The sequence below is a fragment of the Syngnathus floridae genome, chromosome 13 (assembly GCF_059516105.1).
Source record: "Syngnathus floridae isolate MCC-2025c chromosome 13, RoL_Sflo_1.0, whole genome shotgun sequence".
Lineage (NCBI taxonomy): Eukaryota > Metazoa > Chordata > Actinopteri > Syngnathiformes > Syngnathidae > Syngnathus > Syngnathus floridae.
In genome coordinates, this window is record NC_142425.1 from 9,238,930 (window position 1) to 9,264,795 (window position 25,866).

Consider the following 25,866-nt stretch of genomic DNA (forward strand, 5'->3'; position numbering starts at 1 on the left):
CTATTTTGGTGCCCGCGTGACTCAGTGGCTATTACTGTATTATCCATCCTCGGGGTCTATTTAGGCACGCATGCTGCCTCCTTAACAAGAGCCCGCATTCATGGTTTGATTAGGCGTGACGCTAATTAGGATTCATCAATACCATTAATCTTCTCATCCAGCCCCGTGGATCAGAATATCTGACTCATTTCCATGAAGGTGTTTATCCACCTATTGAGTTTTCTTGTCAGGCGGCCCGGTCTCCTCCCAGCTTGTCACACGGCAATGCTTTGTCACTGCCCTTGGCATTTAATAGCTTTAAAAATAAATTTAGAAAAAAGCATGGCAACCCGTGCTGCTTTCATGTTCTCGATGTATCTGCAGTGAGTCAATGAATATAAGTATTTGTAATTTAACTAAGAAAGCTCAGTTAGATTTTATTCCTTAAAAAATGTAATTTAATTTTCCTTTTTTCTCATGCATTATTATGATGATGTTTTATCAAGAAAATACACCTAATTTTTTTTGTGGAAAATCATCACATTTAGGAGAAACACATTGTCAATGTGTAATTACTATGAAACATTTTTTACACTTTTAATGTCTACCGTTTGCGATTCAGCACTCCAAATAAAAGCAAACATTTCATCGCAGCATCCCACGCTTACCAGACAATGCGTCGTCTTTTTTTTTTTTTTTTTTACTAAATACTATACAATAATAACAAGTGAGCCAGAAAAGTATTCAATAACAGGAAGCCCCGGAGAAGCAGTGGTGTGAATAAAAACTAAAGAGGAACAGAGTCAAGCAGAGCTGAAGCTACACAGGAGATGAAAGCCCCCCCCCAACATCTCATCTGAAGGCTTGCAAAACGCTTCACTCCACAGACGTGCACATCTTCAGGGAGTGGGAAGGTTGTTGTGACAGAGGCAGACTTTAATCAGAAGCTCGGGCAGGTTGGAAGGGGCCCGGCGTGGGAGAGCGGCAGTGGGATGGAGGCCCGCTTGTGTAGGCACCCTCCACTCTCCCCTTCTCTCCGGTCCTGTGCTCACCCACGCACTCTCCTCCTGCATCCCCCAACTCCCCCTCGCTTCTCTCCGTTGTATTCATCACCCTCTGCCCACACTGTAAACTTCACGCTGAGACAGCAAGAATAAGAGTGCCCGCTTTCCCGTCTGGCTACATAAGAGTATCATATGGGGAGTTGTGCAGCGACAGGTTAGTTTTTTTTTTTTTTTAATTTAAATAACGCTCGCTCAGTAGCTGTGGATTGGGTTACTTTTACCCAAAGTTGGGTTGATTATTTTGAGCCAGCACATTAGGTAGTAGATTGAATTTGAGTGTGCTGAAGAGCCGAAATTTTGTTGCGTACTCAAATTGAAGTCAATTTTAATGTATTATTCTTCTTCTCAGAAAATGATAGTGATAAAAATCACATTCACCAGAATATTACAAAACGGCAATTTCAGACGCAGTTTTAGACCACTGCAAACACAATATTAAAAATAATGTCAAATCAATTCAAAGGGAAGCTTCTCGTTATTGAGTTCCAGTCACTGAGAAAAAAAAAATCACTCACAACTCGTGAAAATGGAATAATTGTATTTTGAAGGACCTTTGAAAATCTATATCGCCATTTTATGTATGATGCAAATTTTCCATCCTGGAGGGGAGATTCAACATTTATGCCAATACAGCAATATAAATAATAAGATGATGCCAAACATCTTGATTGATTTTTTTCCCCCCACTTTGAGCTTTTGCTTTACAAGCTATAGTATAACTCCACTCTTATCTCTCTTTTTTTTTTTTCTTCTATCAAAAAGCACCCCAGACATCCGTTGACAACTGACCTAAAAGGAAGGTCAGGTGTGAAGGAAAGTGCTGGCGCCGTGAGTTAAAGGCCTGTGGTCGATGCGGTCAGCACTTCCTTCTCTTTTGAACCCCTCACAAAGGGCAGCGTGCGCTCTTTAGCGACGCTCTTTTCCTTGCTATCTGCTCTGGTGCATTTTCAACACAAGCTTTATCCCTAAAGAGCATTCTTGATGACTTTCTGTCAGCTACTTGAATCGCCAGCTAATTGTCAACAATGACTCTTTGTGTGTTGGGGACCTTCTCTGCCTCTTCCACTTTTGTTGAATTATGCGTCAACTGTCCGAGTAGACCTCAGTGCTCCTCATGCTTCTGGAAATTTATATTTTAGTTTTTTAATATTTTAATGGAAATTTTGAGTATTTACCAGCTCAGCTGAGGCAGACAGATTGCTAGTTGTGTTACCGCTCACTAGCACGTCAAAGGCAGCCGTCTCATTGTCAACACAACACTCCCCTCTTGTCCAATCTCCAAACAGAAATGTGAAGGCAAGCGAAATGTGTCAAGACGCCTCTCATGCACGTCACAATTTCCCCCTGAACTGGATCGGCTGCATATGCCTCTGACGTCGCGCGAGTGGCGCACGTGTCCTAGCGCACTTCCTTGAGCGGGCCCACGTCACGCTGAGCGAAATAGCTGGCCTCGCGAATAACAAGGCCGGGCGAATAATGGAGTGGAACGTAAACAACCAAATCAAGCATAAGAGGAAAGGATGAGAGAAAAACTATTGGACTAACGGGGGACATAACTCACTTTGTTATGACACAAAACAACAGCCGGGGTGAAGGGAAAACACACAAAACTAAGGAATGAGAGAGAGGAAAATTTTGAAATGAAAGATAAACAAAGCCTGACAGCTAGAATAACATTCACGCAAGTTCTCCGAGCTTATATATGCGGCTCTGGAAAGAGTCTGCAATAGCAATTATTTTAGCAATGGAAGCCTCATGGCTAGAAAAATGACCAAAAGAAGGTTTACTTTGACTTTCTGCAAGTTTGCGCTTTCCAAAAGTTCACCAACGTTTGCCCGGAATATAAACCAGAGGAAATCCCTGTTTTGTAGCGTTTACGCAGAACCAGTTAATGAGCCGCCAAATCGGGTTGCAAAATGACCGTGACCTCCTAAAGAGCACGTGCCTGGGCCTGCCCTTCCCTTCTGGCCAAGTCTGCCCGGCAACAATTAATGCTGAAGCGTCGCCTGCCACGCATTGCAATCTGCTTCGAATTGATTGGTACAAAAAAAAAATCAATGGCGCTCAAGGGACCGACTGCCAACATTCATAGAGTTGTCATCGGAGCCTTCGCTGGAGCGACGGGAGTGGCATCGGTGTACAATAGGTAGACGGATGTTTGTTTAAGGCCTGGGGGCCTGTGGGTGTTGACACAGCTGCCAGGGGAGACAGAAATATTTAGTAATACTGCAGGGGCGAGGGGGCGGGGTCAATGGGAGAACAGGTGACTGGCTGAAGAATAGTGCTGAATTGTTTGGGGAGTGAAAAACTAGTGACTGGTTTTACTATTCATAGCATTTGTGTCACACCAATTGCCTGGAAGGCAGCGTGAACTCTTAATTTGCTGCTTGGCCTTTTCAATAAAAGGAACCTTTAACACGACTTGAACCCCGCAACCACAGATTTTTTGTTTATCCCACAACTCTTCCCAGAAGATACGATAACACGCCAAAAGAACCCGGCAGTAGTTATTTTGGTTTCATGCGACATAAGGCCTGATTGTGTAAACACATTTTGTAATGGGAAGTTTTCAGGGCAAGGGAGTCAAATGGAGTCTTGCTGAAGGGTTAGTTTGCTGATATTTTCCTGAATTGGAACACTTCAACTTTTTAATTGAGGAGCCTCGGTTTAAAAAATGCAACACAAGCCCAACAGTGAGTAAAACAGAAAACTCACTTCCATTCTAATACTGTTGCCTGCACACACAGAAAGGTCATAGCAGTAATAAAAAAGCAATATCCCCGGGCATGATAATATCACCTTATTCCTGTTATTCCAATGTCATGACAGAAACGTAAAAGATCTAAAGAAGTCATAAATTACTCTTTGGAGATAATACTCATGAGCTGCAGTTGTTTAGAAGTGCGTTGCCATTATGCTGACATAAAAGTCATGCTTAATGATGACGGAATGATGTGCTGTATTTTTTTTTTCACTTGAAAGTATAAACTGGAATGCGTTTATTGAATGGCACCATCGTAAGACCAGGTTTATTTATGAAGGTTTTGAATATGACACAAATATCCGCAATATGCTTTTGAATAAAAGATGCACAGTATATGACAGATACGTGGAAATGAGAAAGCATGAATAAATCGATAGCGTGGATAAGACAATATTAGTCTTTTTCGAAATATTAAAATTTCAGGTGGGTGTTTTTGTGGATGGAAAATGTCTATGCACTGAACAACATATGGCAAAAGCCTTATTTGTGCCTCTGTAGGTTCTGCTGTTTTGGTTAGCGGTGCAATTCAAATGAGCTCAGCGGTTCCCTATTAAATGGGTCTATGAAGTGAGATAATTACATTATCTTGTTTTTTTTTTTCTGCCAGATGGGAAAAGGGAGACATCTATAAGTGGATGATGCACCCGGCGACTAATTGGGGCATGGTGTCTGTTATTATCTTTGAAGATGAAGTAATGGTGCCTATTGACACTTCATCAGTCAGTGTCAAGTAAGAGAAAATTGAAAGGTACCAAATAATGATTTTTTTTTTTTTTTGCCTGACGCATTACACAAAACATCATTCAAATGATCCTCTGGCAACAAATTTAACTGAACGCATAGTCACACTAACCTATGGTTCATTTCCATTCCGCCAATATAAAATGTATGAAAACAACAATGGTGGTCAGGGACCCAAATTATTGCTTTCAGTCAAATTAGCCTCTGGAAAGTAATGTAATTATTTAGCACTTCAGCGGGTCATTGAGAAGAGGGGAAAGCATGCTCGAGCTGTCGTGATTTCAAGCAGAAAATTTATTCAACTGTCAATATCGTTTAGATCTGTCTGAGTGAGCACCGAAGGCTGTAGGGGGGGGGGGGGGGGGGAATTGGCGCTCGATCATAACGACTTTTCTTTCAATACTCACTTCTTTAAGGTCTGGTTTGTTGTACGTGCTTGCATCGGACATAATGTCCATATACGTTTTTTTTACAGTCCTTTTTTCATATTTTTGAAAACCACCAACATAAAGCTTCCCTGTTAAACCATTCGGCGCTATCATCGCATTTATTCCAGAATATTACAGTACCCAGTCGTACAGTAGAATGACAGAATCCGATAAAACCACAGGCAGGTAATTGGAATTTCTTCGTGTTCTTCTTTCACAGAGCCCGAGAAAGGCATCGCAAAAGAACCGATCCCATCCACCATTTGCATTTTTAAACTTGACGCATAAAAACCCTCAAAGACATATTTCCATTTTTTTCCCCCAATCCACAGTGATTTGCAAAACATTGCAGGAATCAGCCTGTGACTCAAAGTAAATGTTTCATCTGGAGACTGACTGATTCCCTTAGTGCGTTACAGTTTAAACAAGGAATTATGTAAGGTAGTCATGAAAATGCATGTGCGAGCGTGCACCTTCTTAGATATTATCAATGTAGCTATCAGTGTGTCTTGCAAGGTGGGCAGAAGAGACAAAACATCACAGATGTCAGATAGAGAAGTATGAGCTCCCCCTGGGCTACTATATAACCAGACACGGCACTGCAATATTACAGGGAGCAAAATTACAGCTGTAGACATATCACACATAGCAAACCTTTCTAATGTCTTTCACACAAGGGCACAACATGACTTTGTTTATATTGTGTTGATTTTATAAAGTATTAATAAATGTCAGTTGATGGCAAGCAAGTAAAGTTGCTTAGACAAGTTATGAGCCATATTGGAAAAGTATTCCGGAAAAAAATATCTCCATCACATTGATACGGTTTTAATTCCGTTACGAGTTAATGTGATGTAGTTAGTAATGTAATCCAAATACTAAATTATTAAAGTAGTGCATCTTTCTTTACTTTTGGATTACTCCAACAGTAAATATTCTATACCAGCAGCTAAAGCACCAAAAACACCAACTGACAAAATAAAGTAGAAGAAAAAATGGAATAAAATGAAGCAGTATTAGTCATGGCAACTTTACAGCTGCAGTAATTCCAGATGTAAAAGCAATATATTTACTTCGATTAGTTTCTTTCAAGCAGTTTAGTTGTTTTCTTTCAAACTCGAGCGCGTCGCTATCACTTTTCTGCTTCTTCATCCACCCTCATCTCCTTCCCTTGTCGGCTTCTCATATTCCTCCACCCACACTGACCCTGTTTTATTCAAGACATACTGTATAATAGAACACAATATACGGGGGCTCGGCTCGCCGAGTGCTTCTGAGGGCATCGTCATTGGCTCGGCAACGTGCGCCATCTCCCATGCACCTGAGGCCATTGTGGGTGGTGACAGCGGTTCCGACCCAGCTTTGCGTCATCCCAACGGGGGCTGGGGAGGCTGAGAAAGCGGCGTAAATGTCAGAGGAATTAGCCGGCGCCACGGCGCCCACAGAACTCAGCGTGACAATGGGCGGGAAGACGGGAGCGAGGACAGCGGCTGGAGTGCATCTTTAAGCCGGAATCACAACTCTTGTTTTTTTTTTTTCTCTCCATCTTCCTTGCCAACTTCTTCACTTGTCCTCACGCCCTCGCTCTCTCCTTCTCGTGCTCTCTTTCTGTATCGCTGTCTCGCCCACCTCGCCTCTGCCCGCGAGCGGTTTGGAGCAGATTATAGGCCTGCCACCCCCACTAGCCCATACACACAAACGTTCGCTCACACACACTCCTGCAACGGCAACACACACTTTGTAGACTTTTTCTGCGCCACCTACGGTTCCACTACATCGCATTCATCATGTAGAAGAACATCCCCATCCGGTCCGGATGTGGTTCGGCCTGTGACAAAATGTCCCCGCAAGAGTAAACAAAGCCAGGAGGCGAGCAAAACAAGTTGGCAAATGTGAACCGGCAGGCTAGCGTGTCCAAAATGTTTTTGTTTGGCGGTCAAGTAACACCTGTAATTAAGGGCCATGGATTCTGTATGGGCCGTGTAATTGTGGGAGTACAATCTGTTGGAGAGAAAGGCTTGCTAACCATTGCTTATTATGCTTTTTTGCGCTTTGGGAAGCAACTGTAGTGTATCATATTTAGTGAGCCACCATGGAGGAGGATGTTTACAAGTGCATCATCATTCACTTATTCACTATTTCCTAACAATTAGCTATAGGTTTTTATATGATGCACAGTAATTTGATTTAAAAAAATGCTAATTTATTTCCAAACATACTCAGGCGCATCATCATGACGTCACGGCTGTTACATAATGTCAACGTCAGTGTTTGGACCTTCTATAACAGATATCAAACATTGTTTGTCTGACAAAGTGAATGCAAAAAAAAAGATGTTTGCTTGATTTACACCAATATTGAATAACTTTTAAGTATTAGCAATGCAGTTAGCTAACAAGTAAGACTTACATTTGTTGACGAATTATCTTTGAAGGCGTCAATGGTTCATTAATGGGCTTGCGGTGCGTTGCAATCACCTGTGCAACAGTCATTAATCAATAATTAGCTCAGACTACCAACAATATTACAAGTTTTAATCATCAACTTTTCAACAGATTTACTCACCTGAAACACACAACAGCGGCAGTGACAGTCACGACCCGGCGAAACTCCCGCTCAATATCAATTACTTCCGGGTACTGAGGACCCCCGTAGTTGTCCCAGGTGCCTTATTGAAATCCCCAAATATTCGCCACTGATACCATACAGTACTATTTGCATATAACGTGTCCAGAAACATCATAAAGTAATTAAAAAAATAACAAGGCGGGTGAGTATGAATGTCCATTCAAATATCCCGAAAACCACCATGGGCTATCTTCTGGAATCAATATTAACGACGCACAACCAGGTCAATTGACATGAGTCAAGTCAGTCATAATGTCGAGTGTGAAGTAGAGAATCCTGTTGATTTTCAAAATAAAAGATTTTCGGCCTCGAATAATTAAAAAAACCCGGAAAGGCTGTTAAGACTGTTTTTTTTTTTTTTTTCATTTGGGGACCTAGATTTAGTTGGCGTTGTTTCTCACTTGTTTATTTTCTTGTCCAATAGTGTAATGCCTGTTTAGCCTGTTGAATAAACATCTATCCAGCGATCAAACAAAAACAAGTGCCACTGTTTGGACCATTCAATTTAACAACTGTACATTCACATAAGTGCAGGTCAAGACCTCTACGCATCAGACGATGAACAAAAATCGGTTGTAGCATCAAAACCTGCTGCAGTGTGTGCACGTGTGATTGTGTGCGTGAATTTGTGTCTGTTTTCCAGCATGTTTGTGCACATCCTCTGTCGTTAATGGCTACCCTGAACGCTCCCTACAACACCTAACTGATCCTCTAATTGCTTTTCCTCCTCTGCATTTATCATCATCCAGCCAGCCTGTCATGTTAGCAAATCTGTGAGGAGCGACTGTCCAGTGGAAGAGGCGGCTGGCATGCAGTCATAGTTGCTCGGAAGGTAACCAAAATGTCTGCTGTGTTCCCGAACCAAGAAGCTGTCGTTCAAATAGTGATCGCTGGCTGCTAATCACAGACACTGATTACTTTAGGGGAAAGTATAGATTGTAAAATTAAGCGAAAGCCAAAATGGATCGTTGAGGCGGGAATATACATAATATACGAATTTATTATTTTTATTATTTATTATTTAAATTGTTACAAAATTATATATATTATTTTATTTATATTATTCATCTAAATAAACACCAAAAATGTCATTATTAAAAACCCACTATACAACCAAAATTATTCATTTATTATTTTATTTCTATGGACAAAGAGGTCATAGGATAAAAGCCTTACGTTTTCACATTTCACTTTATTAAATGCGAGGCGTGCGCTCAATGTTGCATACGGTCGTTTAAATTCAGGACACAACAACCTCCATGGAAACTGGATAGCTCGAGGATGGGGGTCCTTTTCCCCATAAGGGGCTTAGGGTTGCCCACTGGTAGCACAACCAGTCTTATAGGAAGAATACAAATACATTATAATCGCAAAGACAAGCACATTTCCTCATTCTTGCAAGGAGGCCTCAAGTGAAGGTGCGGCTGTGAGAGAAAGAAGACACGTATCCTGTACTGTATGCAGGGGGAGGGGGTTGGCTCTCGGAGTGGGGATTTGATGCTGATGAGGTCTGTAATGGGAGAGAAAGGCGAGCGTGAGGGGAATAGATTGGGACCCCGCTCTTCCCCAAGCACTGCTTCCACACGTGCCTATTTATTTCCACGCGCCTTTGCGTTGACCTTTCTCCAGCCAGTGACGTTAAACTCACATCGCCGCCAGGGACTCGCACATCTCGCCTCTGTATGATTTCCATGTTTATTTTTTTATTGCCGCCGTTGCTCACGACGCGGCGAGCAACGGTGTTTTATCCGAGGGACGGGGGTGAGCATCTTATGACTCAGATAAATTGTACCTGTGACATCGTGCATAAGCTTTGAATATGCAAATTAAGAGGCCGAGAACATTGATTCATACTCACGCTCATCTATTTGTGCTTTTGATTCAAACACAATCAGACTTCTCCTTCAGGAATTTTCAATGCCTATGGGGGGGGCAATATGCACTCCACTGTCACTTTATTTGGAACACCTGCACATTGAGATTAGCATAAATTCAGATAAAGATAGTCTAGTGATACAGAAATTGTGCAACAACAATAATAATAATAATAACAAAAAAATAATAATAATAATAAAGACATTGATGATACTAAAAAAATAAAAAATAAATAAAGGAAAGAAAAGAAAAAAAGTGAACATAGTAGCTATGAACTAGCGTATCATAAATAAGTGTTTATGGTCGAATGCAGGCCGCTATAGCAACAAATATACGCATCACAAAGACAGTGCTGTGTAAGAGGAACCAATCCAGATTGAGGGGGGGAGGTATGAACGTATTCGTCGACATGCTGCGTGGCAATACCGCCTCAAACAAAAGGAATACACTGAGCCAAACACACAGATGGAAAACACTCCCTCTGTCTGTTTTCCTCCCTCATACACACACACACACACGCTTCCTCCTCATCCTCCTGTTGTGCAAAGCAGATGCAGGCAGCCCGGCAGTGATAGAGAGTGTGTCGGTCTACACAAAAGCAACCATGTGACTAAAAATAAATGAATCCTCGGGTGAGGGAGAGCCACGCTCAAAGGTCTTAAAATAGCCGTTCAAACAAAGGCAGGAATAAACGAGAACGAGTGAGTGGGTTTTATTTTCAAGAGGAAACCACCCGACCATCCTCCCCACCTCCCGCCCGCGCCTTTATCACTCTTTGGCGGCAGCTACTCCCCGGTTGCTAGGTTACGACACTTGTGGCCGCCATCCTCGGCCCAGAGGTGCTCTTGCTTGTGCATCATGTTTTTTTTTTTTTAATGGCGTGTATATTTGTGTTGTGATTTAGGGACGTTTTAGGAGCATGTGGGGGATGGATGTAGGGGTCAAATGTGAGGAGGGGGCTTCTAGAGTTTAAATTGTAAGACCGAAGCTTGTGTACCATGGAAACAGAGGATGCTAATTTGAATGTGCTAACTGTTCCTGCACACGCATGCTTGTGTCTTTGTGGTTTTAAAAAACTTTATTATAGTAATAGCACCGTCTTTCTTTTTGGAAAATGCACATCTATGTTGTGATTAAAAATATATGTTTCAAACTACCAGTGGTTTACAATGAGATTTTTTTCCTACCCTGTAGTGGAGAAATGTGCTTCTAAAAATACTTTCTTTCTGGACTCGGCTTCAAACAACCTTGCAGCACGGGCACTGTTGGCGCTTTTCTTCTTCGTTTTTACAGTGCCTGGGGGAAGCTAGTCACAAAGTGAAATAAAACACAAAAGTGAGTCATGCACTTTAGTTGGAACAGTTGTTGCCGTTGATGTTCAACTCTGCATAATCTGGGCCCCTTGCGTGAAGAGCTGCTCGCTCACTGAAGGTGACTCTCTGATGTAGCCAATGATGTATAAATTTAACATAAATATTAAATCTATTTTATTTTAAACTCTGCCTGCAGCCATTAGTGACCAAATTTAAAACAAATGTATAGCACAGATCACATTTTATCTGAGGAACGGCGGTAAGGTCAAAGTTAAGGCCCAGGGGACGTGTCGTTTCCTTTCCCTCCCGTGGCTCCAGGGAACTCGGCGGACATTGTTTACTGGTCAGCGAATTTCTCCTTCGCCTCCCTCTTGGCCAGCAGGGAGTTGGCCTGCTTTTTAAAGGCCGAGCCTGGTCCAGGTGATTTAAAGCAGCCTGAGATTTGGCCGCCCTGTTCCACCAGTTCCTGTCTTTCATTTGTGCCCTCAGTAAAAAAAAAAAAAAAAGAGATCACAGTCCTTGTGTTCCACGCTCCCTGGGAGGTTGTTATTGCATCCTGGGGAGATTTACTGGGCATGTGTGCCAGGAGATGCTTTTATTTGTTTTCGCTTTTATTTTCGGGCTGTTGAACGATGACCTTGCGATGCGCGCGTCAACAACTTCTAAACAGATGGCTAACAAAATTTGGAATAAAATATGCTGTTTTGTATATACCTTCACTGTTTAAAAAAAAATAAAACTAATAATACACACACAGTCTTTGGATTCTTTTGGGGGGGCGGCTTTGCTTCTGGCTAGCAGACGCTAAGCAGGAGACAAAATGTCTTATTAGGAAGTCAATGAGAACCAGATCCTCTATGAACTTGTCCTTCATAAAGCATGCTGGCAGGAAAAGTTTGGGGTCTGCTCGCGGAGGTGAGACCTTCATGTGAGGTGGGGGGATAGGAGAACAAAGTCCTCGTTCCTTCAAAACAAGAAAGAGGAGGTCATTGATCTGGCCCACGTCTGTGATGAGAACACATTTATTTAGACGCTCTGTCATTTTCTTTTAAGTCGTCCGTGTTGGGAGCTGGACGAATTGCGTGGGTGGAGATGAATGTTCCCCGTTAGGCCTGTGGCAAGGACTTTTTAGAGCCAATAAAAATCACTTGAGCAGGCCTGTGATTGATTTGGTGTCAGCCAACCGTCTGATGCCCGCTGCTAAGCTTGCTCTTCGTCTGTCGGACACATGCGAGAAGAAGCGTTGCTCCTGTAGGTGGAAACTAAAAAAAAATGGGAGCTCCAACATTTTTCTACTTTGGTTTGCAGCCTTGATGGAGGTGTGCGGTCCTCTGAGTGTTCTTCTACTTTCTTTATGTAATGTTGAATTCTGTTGAAGATCATCCAGTGGGAATCCATCCGAGTATGTGGCCGCCACCAGAAGTCCCTGTGGCGGGAAGCGTGGGACGTCGCTGTGGAGTTTCCTGGCCAAGGTTTGCGGGATTCCCTTTGTTTAACCCCACTGGCTTCCTGTCCCGGCAACGAAGAGTGACGTGCTTGCCAGCGACTCCCTTGGCAGGATGCACGAGCCTGCCGTGCTTTATGACTCACGCAGCAACCTTCGGCCAAACCCTCATCACGAAACTCTTTGCGTCCAGTAAAGTCCGAGGGGAAATTTGAATGCTACTAGAAGGGAAAAAAAAACAAAAAAACTCCATGCTGATCCAGAAATCATTCAGCTCTACAGCCAAGCATACTTCTAGAAAAAAATAAGGGAAAACAATATCATCTTAAATTAATTAGAGCTTGACTTTACTTAAAGACATTCTACTAAAACTGCTCAATAAAATGTACGGTAAAACTTTGATTTTGTGGATTAACCTGTTCTGGAAAGTCTAACAAAAATCAACACAAAACATCCTAATTCCATTTTAGAAATACATTTTTTTTTTTAAATTGCCACAAATAAATACATAAAAAAATTGATGGTTATATACATTCCAAACATTAGAGTTAATACCTTGTATTTTATCCTGGAGGTGTTTAGTGAGGCATTCATTTTTGACAGCCACCATTTATTCATAAACAAAAGCATTTCATCGTAAACTCAGCAAACCTGTATGACAGTCACCGCATACGCACGCCGACTGAGTGATGATTGACTGTTGCAGCCGAGCTGCTTCCTTCCTCCCTGCTTGTTTTCATCACGGGCCCCTCAGACCGAGTCGGGGGCCCGGGCTGCGAGCCTGGACTACATCAAAAACACAACAGACGCTACAGCCGGAAGACAAGCGGGAACTGGTGAGGCTCGTTGCCGTCTGCTATCAGCAACCTGACCTAAAATGAGCACAGACGGTGTGAGGCCTCGCCACGTGACGTAAAACAAACATCCAGTCTGCTTTTGTCTGCGAAGAAGATCACTCACCTGTGTGGGGTTTTTTTTTGTGTCTGATGACTTAATGGGTCTCTCTCTGTATAGCGTCATTATCCCCAATTTGTCTGCAATCTTTTCTCTTGTCACACAGCGTCACGTGGAGGAAAATATGCTTTCTGGTTCTGGGCGAGTGCAGCCATGTTGTCACATGGAACTCACTGGAGCAAAGACAAGGACAAACAGTACTCACTGAAAACACACAGACGCAACGTAGGCAATTAGAATATCATGGAAAATTGAATTTTCAGTAGTCCATCTGCTGAAAACTGCCAAAATTTCCGGCATACTGGATGCGTTCGTCATAACTAAACAACGAAGGAAAAAGATGGGCTCCTTTATTCAACATATTTCTAATGGGAAGGAAATAAATGAATTAAAATGACTCAATGGGTCTACAAAACAAGATAAAGATTCATCGTGTTCCTTTTGGGTGATGGGCAGAAATGTGGAAAAAAAAATCCTGGGGAAATATCATAAAGTCAAATTATCTGCATTGGTTTCTAGGGAGGAAGAGTGCCCCCCGCAGCCCCCTTCTAGCTCAACCACTGCTGGTCGTACCTGGAAAAACAGCAAAGCGTCGACAGCCGGTGAGCAAAAACATGACATTAAAAAATTCCAGAACATGTTCTTTAAATATTTTCTTCACATTTCAGCATGAAATGCTAACATGTCATCACTGAACAAGACCAGACGGAACTAAGCCGGAGTGGGGCGGGAAGCGGCGAGCCCAGACTGGACCTGATCCGAGCCGCTGTCAACCGTCCGTCAGTCTGGACGGCAAATCTCAGTCTGTCTGGGGTGTATTGATCTCTCGGATTGATTTGAGGCTTTGTCCATCTGCCTGACGCGAGCCCTTAATGCCGCAGAGTACACACGAGCTAAGGAGGCAGCGGGACGAGGAAGATAAACAGATAAGGAGTCCGATAATGATACTGCAGGAAGTGGGTGGGAAGGGGGACCGAGTGAATCTCGCCAGTCTGGTCTGGACATCTGGTGTTGAGAACTAATCTGCCCATTTGCCGGACGCTTTTTTGTCAAACATGAAACCGGGAAACATGATATAGTGCAAATTAATAAATGAACATTTTTTTTTTTTTTTTTTGCACAAGGGAGCCCCTCCCCTCCCTGTTTCTCTATTCACACAGTGAAACAATAGACACTGGGAAGGGGCCCTTAGGAACACTCGGTCCCTCAAGTGCGACACAGATCGGCAGACGGCTGGGAACCACTTGATCGAATAATGACGCGGAGAGATGATACCTTGAGGGAGAGTCGGACAGCATAGTTCTTTGAGTTGTGACAAGTTTGCTTGATTGATGCAATTGATGGCGAAAGGCGAAAGGAATGCCGCACGGGTGTGACGGGTGTGACGGGTGTGGAGTGATGGCGCAGATGGAGTTGAGTAACGGGCTGGCCGAGGGTTTGGTTGAGGTAAAATGGCAGGTGGGGCAGCGAGTTGGGGCGCAGTAAAGAGCTAGGCGGAATGGAGCAGGCATGTGAGCTATGCGATGATTATCAGAAAACAGAGGGCCCGTCTGTTCTTCATGCTCGGGGTTGGGCTCAAGGTTTGAAGGGGAGGGGTGCGATTGTGGGGGTCGTGTTGTTGCAAACGGCGCTTGGCGGTCGAGCAGGTGTGCAAGGCGAAGAAACATGAGGGGGGAGGGGGGGTGACAGCCGGGGAAATCGACACGAGGAAAAGAAAGCAAAGCGATACGAAGGGCGGACAAAGAGACTCTTAAGGGCAGTGGGCTCGTTTTGCTAATGTTTGTGTTTCAAGCTTCAAAGGGGATTGAAAAAAACTCATTTGGGCAAACATCGTGGAAATGCGGTTTTAAATGCAAGCTGACTCACCCAGCTTTGAATTTGGTGGGACCTGAAAAGCTTGTCAAAAATGAAAGGTTAGGGCGTCAACGTGACGCAAGCAGGAAATCTCCCAAAGGCTCGACCTTATTTTGAGATCTAATAATAAGCACATTGTTAAATAAAGTCGTAGTTCTTGTTTAGGATGTCATTTGTTGCAGGTGAACCTAATTTTGTGGCCTGTTAGCATTGCTAAGCTAACACAGACAGCAGTCTGCTTCTGGCGCAGAGGAAGTGATGGTTTCTCGAGTGTTTGTGTTGAGAGACGTCCAAAGCGTGCTTTCATTTCGAGAGGCCTGTCATTACAAAACGCGGCTCACGCGAGCTACCCCGGCGGCTCTTTTTTTAACAGTGCCGAGACTGAGACGCTTCCAGGGGCTTAAAAAAATAGTCAACCGCTCCCCTTTTGCAGAAGAAGCGACACAGGGTTGCTATGTTGGCTTCCAGAAGCACATGCGGCTCATCTCTGCTTGCTTTAATGAAAACCTTACGGCGGGAATGCCTGAACCAAGTGTGGCTGGGGCCTTTTAATGCGCTTATTGTTCTATGCTCCATTGAAATATGGATCAATATCTGGAGACAACGCATGACCAGAAGCTCCACATGAAAACAAATAGATAAAACATTAATCCAAACTGTCGTTCTCAAACTGAGGTCCCACGAGGCGTAGCTTGAAGGCTTGCAAAATAATTTGCTATTAATTATTGTGTTGAGCCATTTTTAAAAAGGATGTGTGTGTATGTGTGTGTTTGTGGAGGGTCTCACTTGGCTCCAAAGTGTTTCCCCAACGACAAGCTCATCTTGCACGTGGACGTTGATGAATTGGCTGTAAGGCGAGCCACAATTAAGATTGGATCAGGATAAAGGTACAAGTTAAATGAATTTCAGGAGCGCCACCAAAACATTCCTCCACCAAACGGCCCTGCCTTTCGAACGCAGGAGGAGTCGCCTTCCGTAAATTGTTTGTGCTTTTAATTAATGATCCTGACATTTTTGCGTGTGTGTGTTTGTGTGAGGTAAACAGAACAGATGAGCTGGGAGGATCATTAAAGTGTGCACACACAAGATCTTTTTTTTTTTTTCTGGAGTTGAAAAACTTCTGCTTTTGGAACATCCGCTTTCAAAATCAGCTCAAAGACGGTTTCCTAAAAAGTGTCTCATTCAAGTCCAAGCAGGTTCTGCTTTTTTTTTATTCTTGGTCAATCTCATGATAAGGTTATTTTAGTATGTAATCGTTGAACTGAGCACTTTTACAGCCTCATGTTGGGGTCACTGTGACCTTCACCAAAATGGAAGGAATTAGAAACAAAACTGTTTAAAATTGTGAAACATGATGTTTCCTGAGATCACTTAAAATTATATTATCTACCAATGTCTTCTCAAGTTGCATAATAGCATCACAACGTTGTTAACCCCCTGAAACATTTTTTCTAGTTTGATATAAATTTGAACAAATTTGTATGTGTGTGTGCGTGTGTGTGTTTTCACATGCTCAAAGTGTTGTGACAGAGGCCAAGGAGGGGGATGAGAAACACAGTGTGGGTGGGAAACCTTTTGACAAAGTTCCCCATTTTCACAGAAAAAAAAAACTTGTTCCCGTTATGAGTCGCGTGACACAAGAGAATTACTCAGAAGTCGGCGCCAGGGTGCAAATTTGCGTTTCCACCCCCTGACTGGTAACAAGGGGGGAGTGGTTACCACCGGAGGCGTCTGGGCTCGATTAGCATATTAATTAGCTGATCCTTTGACCAACAAGCACAGCAGCCAAATGTCACCACGTAGGAAACAATCACAATTAGCGGAAGTTGTTATTGTTTTAGCAATGGTGTGTTTGTCCAGCTCCATTTCCCGTGGCTTCGGTGCCGCCCAATCCCAAGATCCTGCCCCCCCCTCCCTGTGAGCCATCTTGTTAGCATTAGCCTACAACAACAAAACTGCTCTAAATTCTTGCAGTTTGTTTCCATTATAGCCTTTCGTGTTTTGTTTTGAACTTCTCTCTCGCTTGACATTAATTGTAATTCACTGGTAGTAATGTTTTTGTACAAATGAAAGCCTACCCCCCAATTTACAGTTGAATATATAAACACCCACGGACAACTATTAGCATCACTCCGGTGGATGATTTTGTAAACAGTGAAACATTTTCGAGGCGTCGTTATAGATGTGTGTGTACCTAAAGCTTGCGTGTGTGTTTTAAGATGAGATGATGGCAGGAAATACTTGGCTTTGTATCTTTACTTGCCACTCCTTTGTCTCATTACACTAATGGATTTACAGGGTTATGTAAACGCTCAGAAGTTGGTGAGAAAGCGGCGGAGACACGATGCGGTTATGTGGACTGAAAGAATTTTGTGCAACAACTGTAGGTGCAATTTCCTCCAGCTCGATTTATCTCGACATGATGGAGTTTCTGGCCTGACCGAATGAATTCTTTCCTGTGGTGTAACTATCTTGTCTTTCCATCTGCAATGCCATCTGGGTTGGAGGGTCGAAACCGTCACGCAGAATTGATGCTCGAAAAACATTGCGGATTCGAGAACTTGTAGTTTTTGGACATTTAGCTAAAGCTAACAAGAAAAAAAAAAAGCTAACTGCGTAGAATTTCCTGTGTAAATGTTTGTTTGGCAGGAAATTCTGCTAGCTAACTAGCTAAAGCAAACAAGAAAAAAAAAAAACGCTAACTGCACAGAATTTCCTGCCAAACAGTTGGCGTAATTGTTAACTTCATCCAACCATGTTCTAAAACTGTTAAGGTCCCGCTGGAATCCAGATCACTAGCATCTGAGTCTAGAGTGAGTTACAACATGGACCCTGGCTAATTTATGGTTTCACTGGGATGTTCCGAATGTACTCCAAAGTGTAAATCACAAATTTCTTCAACCCAGTCCCAAGGAAGGGGCAAACAATTTCTGATTTGACCGAGACATGAACTTAGATCACTAAAGTTCACAATTTCAACCATTCCTAACTAGAGGCACTTTAGAGTCAATTAACATGAGAAAAATATTGCAAGTTGAACAGTTATTGCTAAATTTAAATCTCAGATTTCATTACGTTCAACCTTGTACTGTACATGAATTGAATAGAAAAAGTAGAAAGAGGAAAAAAGTCAGACGCTTATTGCGTCTTCGTTCCCACAGCGGCGGTGATCCCCCTTTCTTTTCATTAAAAGTCTTCTCCCACATTGTTCGTTATCGCTGAAACAAGATGAGAAAAGCTTTCTATCTTTCGTTAGAGTTTTGTTGATGGTGTTAGCGTGGCATGCGATTGCAAAGGGACAAGAAGAAAAAAAACAAAAGGGAGGCTTGCAGTAATATGAAAGCATCCTTGAGGGACTTGCAGCTACATAAAGGGAAGTGCAGCGAGAGAGTGGGCTGTTTATTTACTGCACACAAGCTGCCTCCCTCCAGGGCTTTTTGAGTCGAGCTTGTCCCCATCGCTACCTCGGCTCCCAGCCTCCAGATAAAACGCCCCACGCCATTAGGCTCCGCCCATTTAAGGGAGGGGGGGGATGCTGCAGCTGGGAAGCGAGAGAGTGTGAGAAGTCCCTCTTCCCCTCATCTGGAGCGAAAACAAGCGCCTGTTAACTCCCAGCCCAAATTGTTAGTTTATTCACCTCGCCCTCCCTCTTGTTCATTGAGGCAAGTACAAATATGCAGATGTGACACTTGAATGGGGCTTCTTCGGGGCATTTGTGAGTATGAAGGCAAAAGAAAATGATACAAATGAGGGAGTTAAAAAGGCAAAAGAGGCAGCAGCCGGAGGGATGGAATTATTTGAAATGGGGAAGAGATTGTGCAATGTGGGGGCGCCGCTTGTCAGCGTGGCCCCGGTCCCAGGTGCCCTCCCGTTTCATGGCTCTCGCAGCCTGTCAGGGAAAACAGCCGAGCCGTGCAGACGACTGCGCTCGGGGAGGCTGCGGGGGCGACGGTAGAGGAAGAGCGACTTTTTGTTTTCCATTTGCCGCTTCGTCTCCATCAGCGTCCCAGTTTATACCGAAAGGCGGTCTTCATTTCAGTGCCGGGGTCCTTTAGGGGCCACGCGAGAGGAAAGAAAGAAAGCGCCATGGTGCATTGAACTAACGAGTTTAATTCCTGGCGTGATTACGATTGTGACTCCAAACACTACGAAATGAGTAGAAATGCCATTAATTGGTTTTTGAATGTGCATTTAATGAGGATAAATGGCACTTCATTATATTGTCATTTAGAGAAACATACAGTAATGACGTAATTAGAGATTGAAGACAAACAAACATATTTGTCATTGAGACGTCGCCACTCGTCTCTCAGCTCATCAGTACGGCACTAATTGTTCTTTGCAGAGGCTAAATAATATATGACTAATCTCATATTTTCTGTCTACATGTTTTGCTGCACCGCTATTGAGTTTTAAGTCAGACAGCTCCCGCGGTTCCATTTTTTCTTTTTTCTTTTTACAGCTCATTTTGCTAATGTACCACTGTCAGACTAGATTGACAATTTTAAACAATAATAAAAAAGGTTTTTTTAATTGCAAACGCTACCCTGAATTAGAAAATGTCTGGCTTTTACAAGTCAAGTCCCTGACTGATAATTCTCGCCCTTGTCTGACGTAAAAAAAAAAAAAGCCTTGGCTGAGAAGAAATTGTGACTGTGAAATGATTTGCGTGCCGCCCTGCAATAATGCGCAGCCTACCCTTTAGACATTTTCAGGGGAATTAGCCTAGTTTGTGAAATGTCATGGCCATCGCTCACCTTATTCTCCCCTGTTAGCGTGTGACCTTATTTCTCTTATCTGTGACGGCCATGCAGGACCTCTGCTCATCTGCGTGCACGTGTGCGTGCATGTGTCACTTGCATTCTCATTTTCATCCACACGATGGATATTTTCATGCTTTGATGCAGGGTCTCTTCCGTTTCTCTTGAAAACAGTGTAACGCTCATATTATTTTTCCAAACTAAATCGTGCCCAAGTGTGAATCGAGGATGTTTGGCAGCAGGTGCGACAGAGGGTCACCTTAAAGGTCCTGAGGCCAATGACCTTAATACTAGCTCAGACTGCTACGCGTCTGCCGCAATGATGATGATGATCCAAGAAATGGTGCACTCGGGTCAATGAGGGCATTGCTATCTGGCGTATAGCAAAGGAGGGGTTGGGAGGGATCAATACATAATATCTTACAAATTGAATTCGACCTGGATCAACCCGGAGGCCGCGTGTGACCGGCTGAGAAGTGTGGGACGAGAGCACAGTAAATCCTACTGATCAGTGTCGAGGCGAAGGTGGGTGAGGGGTTGGGGTGATGGAAGGGGTCTTTGTATGGAGAAGGTGGCGGTGATGGGGCGAGGGGGGGGGTCACAGGGGACCGACAAAGTACAGGTTTATCGCCTCGAGTCGGCCCCTGGGTGCAAGGAGGTTACTGATTATGGGTCTCTTTGTGTTGTTATCTTCAAGAGGTTTCACCCCAGTCTTGTCCCTTTTATGGTCATTTCTATCATCTTATCTCCTAATGTCTATTTATATCCATGCATGAGTGCTCAGACATTGAGTGTGGCATTGTAAAAGAGTCCCGGAGGGTGTGATGCTTTTCTGTCTGCACCAGTCATTAGCTTCACTTATTGCGGTCACATCCGACTTTGTATTGTTTTTAGCATTGACGGGTGAAAAATGAGGGAAGGCACCTGAGCGTGTCTGTGGTCACATATTGTCTGGCTGCTGAGGGGGAACAAAGGTCACGGTCAATGTGGAAAAACAATCTGCGTGGCGGAAAAGCTGCTGTTCAATTGGAAGGCCCTCCACTATCGCCCCGGCTTGGGTGACACGGGGGCCGGCGGGCGGGTGTCGCTTACACGGGAGGCTCGGCGTACTGCCGGCCCACCGAGGTGGGGGCCGCATTTATTTGAGGGCGTCTAATTGACACGCTGAGATCGATGGCGCAAAAGAAAGCTTTCTAACAGATCCCCCCCACCAACCCACCACGACTGCCTCATGCTGGGGGGCTCCATGCCCGATCAGTCACAACTGTACCAGTGAGCTGTAAAACACTCATCCATCCCCCCCACATACAGATGGAGACCGACACACACATTCTGGGAAACGGACACCAGAACGACCTCCACAGCGGCAGGCGATCGAACGCACAAAATTCCTTATTGATCATCACCCCTCACTGTTTAGAGGGGAGGGGGCGAGGCAGAGCCGCATAGCAGGAATACAGCTTCATCGATATTATACTATGGCCATTCTGTGAAATTTCCCTTAGGCAAAAACTTGACATTTTTTGGGTAGCACACTAAACTGATCCATTAAATATTGACATAAAACTCATTTCTATATGGACCACTTTCTATTGTGTTTTTTTTTTTATCTTAGCCTAATCATTATTTTTTTTTTGGTTGCTTAAAAGAAGACAAGTAAAAAATCATTCACATTTGCATGTTTTGATTTTTGTGGATTGCCAGTTGAAAATGGAAAGAATTTTATATTAATTAAAAAAAAAGCTTAGAAAAAAAGTCATCCATTTTCCCTAACAAAAAAAATCTCACCTACAAAAGCTCATGATCAGTGCATTTTTATTTTATTTATTTTTTAGAATATTTGGTATGGCCCTCAGAGTACTTCTAATGAAGTGGCACCTGTCCCTTTGCTGTATGGGGATGATGGGGGGGATGATGATGGGGACGACATGATTACAGGGCTAAAAGCGCACGAGGACAGATGTTTGTCTTTGGCTGGAGCCCCGCCATAGCCTTCATTTGCATAGATTTGCATAGAGGCACACGCCTCCCCCAAAAATCCCTCCCTCCCTCCCGCACGTGCCTTATTTACAATAATCCCCCCCGCACTTGACACACACTGGGGGTCACCCTACGCCATCACCCCGCAATGTAAATAGGATTGTTGTTTGTGGAATTAGCTTCAACACAACCCCTTTATATAATTTTACACAAAGCAGGGATGGGCAGCACATCGAGGCTCCAAAAAAAAAACAAAAAAAAAACATAACCATCAAACACAGAGTGGAAACAGTGCAGGCAAGAGAAATACAACAATTAGGATTTAGCTTCAATAAACCCAGCATGCATGTTTTAGGAATTGGGGGAGATATCAAGATTCAAACCCAGAACTTTCAAGCAATGAGGCAAACACACTTACCAGTCGATGAGAGTGCTGCCATAATGAGTTCACTTGGCTTTTCAAATCCCGAAGAACATAGATGCCTAATTCTAACACTACCCCTAATTAGAAATCTTTGCATTGATGCAGTCTTTTTAATGAGGCAGACTGATGAGACAAACCATGAGGGACTCCTCCTCCTGGACACGTTTTACTCCCTTTTTTTTGGCACTGGTAATTTGTTTTAAAGAAAAAAAAAATGGAGGAAGAAAGACTCTCCGGTTGGCACAAAGAAGAAGCGTCATTGGTGGATGTAAATGAATCAGCTGCATTCAATTGCTGCCACTCAACTGAGATAATTGCAGGGACGCGTTAAACGCTTCGGCCCTGCGGGCATCCCAGAAGCCGCTGTCTTGCATTTGAGCCATGACCTAAATATGTGACAGCGTGATATTTGGGTCTAGTGGCGACCCCCATTGTTGGACCCCCATCACCCCCCCCTCTCCATCCAACAAAATCCCAACTTGGATAATTCATCAAATTGGTTCGGTCCATACTATTATCCATTGAGTGTCATAATAACACAAGGAACCTTAGAAGGCATCTACAAGTGCCTAATTGGTTCAGCAGATCTTAAATCATACACACACACATGCATCCCTAAGCTGTACGAGTTCCAGATATGTGCAGCGACCATATTGCTAATTTGGCATTAAAGCAATTAGCATTTGCATATTCATCAGTCACACTTCTTAGGAATACCCTCTGATTTTCCTAATGCTGTCACTTGCGCTTTGTCCTCTATAGTGCTTGCTGAACATATGGGGATTTTCCACCACAATGATTTTGTTGAAAGGACAATGCAAGCAGAATTTTTTTTTTCTTATGTCTCTCATCATTTTTTTGTGCGCATCCACAAAGCATTGTGTGCAGGGCAGCTGCTGCCTTTGAGTCAGTGCTACTAGAAGTGACGTCAAGAGCGCCCAGCAAGGCGCATTTCTCACTGCTTTGGGTTTCACTTTGTTACCATGGCAGCAGTTGCCACTTCCTGCCAGACTGGGTCTTCCTGTGCTCATTCATTTTTTTTTTTTTTGTCGCATGTTTACTCCAGACGGCTGTTTACTGTTTATTTGCCATATATGGTATTCCGTGTATTTGGGTTCCCCCTTATCTGCTCTCAAATGAAGCATTGAAAAGTGGAGCCATTTACTCACAATTATCACCGCATACAGTTGAATGAGATGATAAAGGCTGATAAAGCAGGACAAGTTTGGGGGGTCTCTCATTACTGGCTCTTAATTTCAATTGCACTGTGGGCTTCAGACCCAGCAGGAAGCCATTCCATGTCCTTGAGCATGTTAACATGACACCAATGGACTGAAGATGAAAAAACTGGAGATGATGATGGAAAACAAAGACATTTTCATTCAACGTCTGGTAGTTACCATGGTAGCAGTGTCTAGTTTACTAAACAAGTGTGCCTGTTTCAAAGTCTGCTCAAGCATACCACACCTGATATGGGCATTTTGTAAAAGATTACAAAACATAGACACGCTAACTTAGCACTGTTATCACTCTTTCCTGACTTATATTGTCAAGAACAATTTGAAATAGCTTGCTAGTTTATAGCCACTATGCATACTGGCCCATGCGGGGATTGAACCTATGACCTTGACATTATTAGCAACTGAGCTAAGCAGCCAATGGAAGGCTAGCAGACTGAATTGTGGTGTGATTAGCGCCACTAAAATTTTAGATTTGACGACACCTAAATCAAACACCGACAAAGGGTTGAGTGTACTGTTAAAAAAAATCCATCTAGTTCCTTATTAATATTAAAACACAGTGAGTCCTTGGCATCCACACACCAGCTGCAGAAAGACAAAATATCAACCACCTTTCTCTGGATTTCATCTGTGAGCACGTGTTTGAATGAACTCAATGGACAAAGGCAGCACGAACATTTGGCTGTGATAAAAGCTCCATCTGCAGTGGAAACTTATTTTTTTGCAGACTTTTTTTCAGGAGAAGGAGGGGGGTTTGTGTTTGCATGGTCAGCAGGGTCCTTGTTGTCTTTTGTCTAGTTTTTGTTTGTGCGAGGAACAGAGTGGCTCTCTGTTTGAGACATTACCTGGTGGATATTTATGCAGCTGTGAGGAGAACCTTTGATATCTTTCTCAGAAACACACACTAGACCAAAGATGGCACACACACACACACGTGCACACATAAACACGCATAGACATGCATGTCGCTGTTGAAGGTGTTCAGCTGTCCAACGGCATCAGTGCGGACGACCTCGTAGCTTGACCCGGCGACACGGCCCAGAGGTCATGGTTAAAATAAACCCTGCTAACTGTGTAAACAGGATGTGTACACCCGGCCGCCCAGACATATGGCGTTCCCTAATCAAACGGCAACAATCTAAGCCTGGGTGAAGGCATGGAAATCTGTCGAGGTTATATAGCGCTCGAATAGGAACAAAAGTTTCATTAAAATGTCGGCTTTTACAAAGACCTTTGTGTCCATTCCGTTCATAACAAGCTGCAAGTCCAAGTTCCTCAAAAACCATTCAAGTAAAGATTATCTTGCGTTCATCACTCAACAGGGATATCTCAGTCAATTCCTTTTCCCAACAGGAAATAGCCGTTTTAATTGTGTGGGTTTAAGATCCTGTCAGCCACCAGCTTCTAGGAAGATGCAAAGAAAGTTTAAACTGATAAAAAGAAAATCCTGTTTGATAGTAGATCTCACAGGATGTCTGTCCACACAACTTTAAAACTGCAATTAGGCCCACAATTATCCTCAAGTTGGATTTTAATAACTGATTTACCAGGCTATTTACCCTAAATGAGCTGCGAATAAAGCTGATAATTATTTTATTTTAGTACTTAGTTTTGGTTTATTACACTAAAATCAAAATGACGAATTTAAAACGTGACTGCGTTATTTTTATTGCACGACAAAAACCTGGCGTGATTGTCAAGGAAGAAGCAAATTGCTACAAAAAAAAAAAAAAGGAAATGTGTGACAAATAGCGTGAGGATATTTGGAAAGTCTGGCAATAATCTATTTTCCGTGACTTTCAACATATGCAAACCGATTTTCTACGCCCTCCCTCCCGTTAAACAACATCGATATTTGAAGGCAATTAAAAATTACTGATAGGTAGGCGTAGTGTTTTGCTGTCAGCGATCGGGATGAGGCGAACAGATATACAAACTGTCACCGCAAATTGCAGCGCAGTCGTCGGCGTGCGTGACTGCTGTTGACGTCAAAAATAAAATAGCGATGGGGGGGGGGGGGGTACACGTGTTAACAGCAGCGTGACAGGTAGGCTGGCTGGCTTTGCTTTTTTTTTTTCCTCATTATGACAAGCAAGCGAGCTGCTCTTGCGTGCTCGTATCTAGGCGTGTGTATATTTGCGTGCGTGTGGGCGTGTGTTTTAAATTCAGCAGCCTGTCTTATCTAAGATCACACCGAGAAAGCCCCCCATCCCACCCCCGCCCAACTCTTTGGAGCTTCTCTGCATCCTGCACGGAACCGCCAGCTTTCAGTTAGTGGTGGAAACTAAGCCTCCACTATCTCTTTCCTTTTCTCTCTCTCTCTTTTTTTTTTTTTTAGTGCTAGTATGCCTCGCTCACCCGTGCCTGTCAATGAAGACCGGGTTGAGTGCGGAGGCCGAGAGTGACAGCGAGAAAGA

General features: G+C 43.4%; 2 long non-coding RNA genes across 4 annotated transcripts in view; both read right to left on the reverse strand.

The window, feature by feature from the left end:
• The window catches only part of LOC148388547 (uncharacterized), a 33,778-nt gene extending 25,999 nt beyond the window's left edge, over nucleotides 1-7,779 (reverse strand). Inside the window, exons 1-2 of the long non-coding RNA XR_015861995.1 lie at nucleotides 7,542-7,779; nucleotides 7,386-7,453 (exon numbers count right to left, since the gene is read on the reverse strand). This is a non-coding gene — a long non-coding RNA (uncharacterized LOC148388547). The remainder of the gene's footprint in view (nucleotides 1-7,385; nucleotides 7,454-7,541) is intronic.
• Nucleotides 7,780-8,774: 995 nt separating this feature from the next.
• Nucleotides 8,775-22,467, reverse strand: LOC148388549 (uncharacterized). Of its 3 annotated transcripts, none has more exons than XR_015862104.1 (6): nucleotides 22,203-22,467; nucleotides 13,197-13,363; nucleotides 12,888-13,108; nucleotides 9,463-12,454; nucleotides 9,194-9,396; nucleotides 8,775-9,114 (listed from the first exon to the last, which is right to left on the reverse strand). It is a non-coding gene; the product is annotated as an uncharacterized LOC148388549 (long non-coding RNA). The 3 variants fall into 3 exon arrangements; XR_015862103.1 differs by having other exon boundaries at nucleotides 9,463-12,457; XR_015862102.1 differs by having other exon boundaries at nucleotides 9,463-12,530.
• Nucleotides 22,468-25,866: the final 3,399 nt, after the last annotated feature.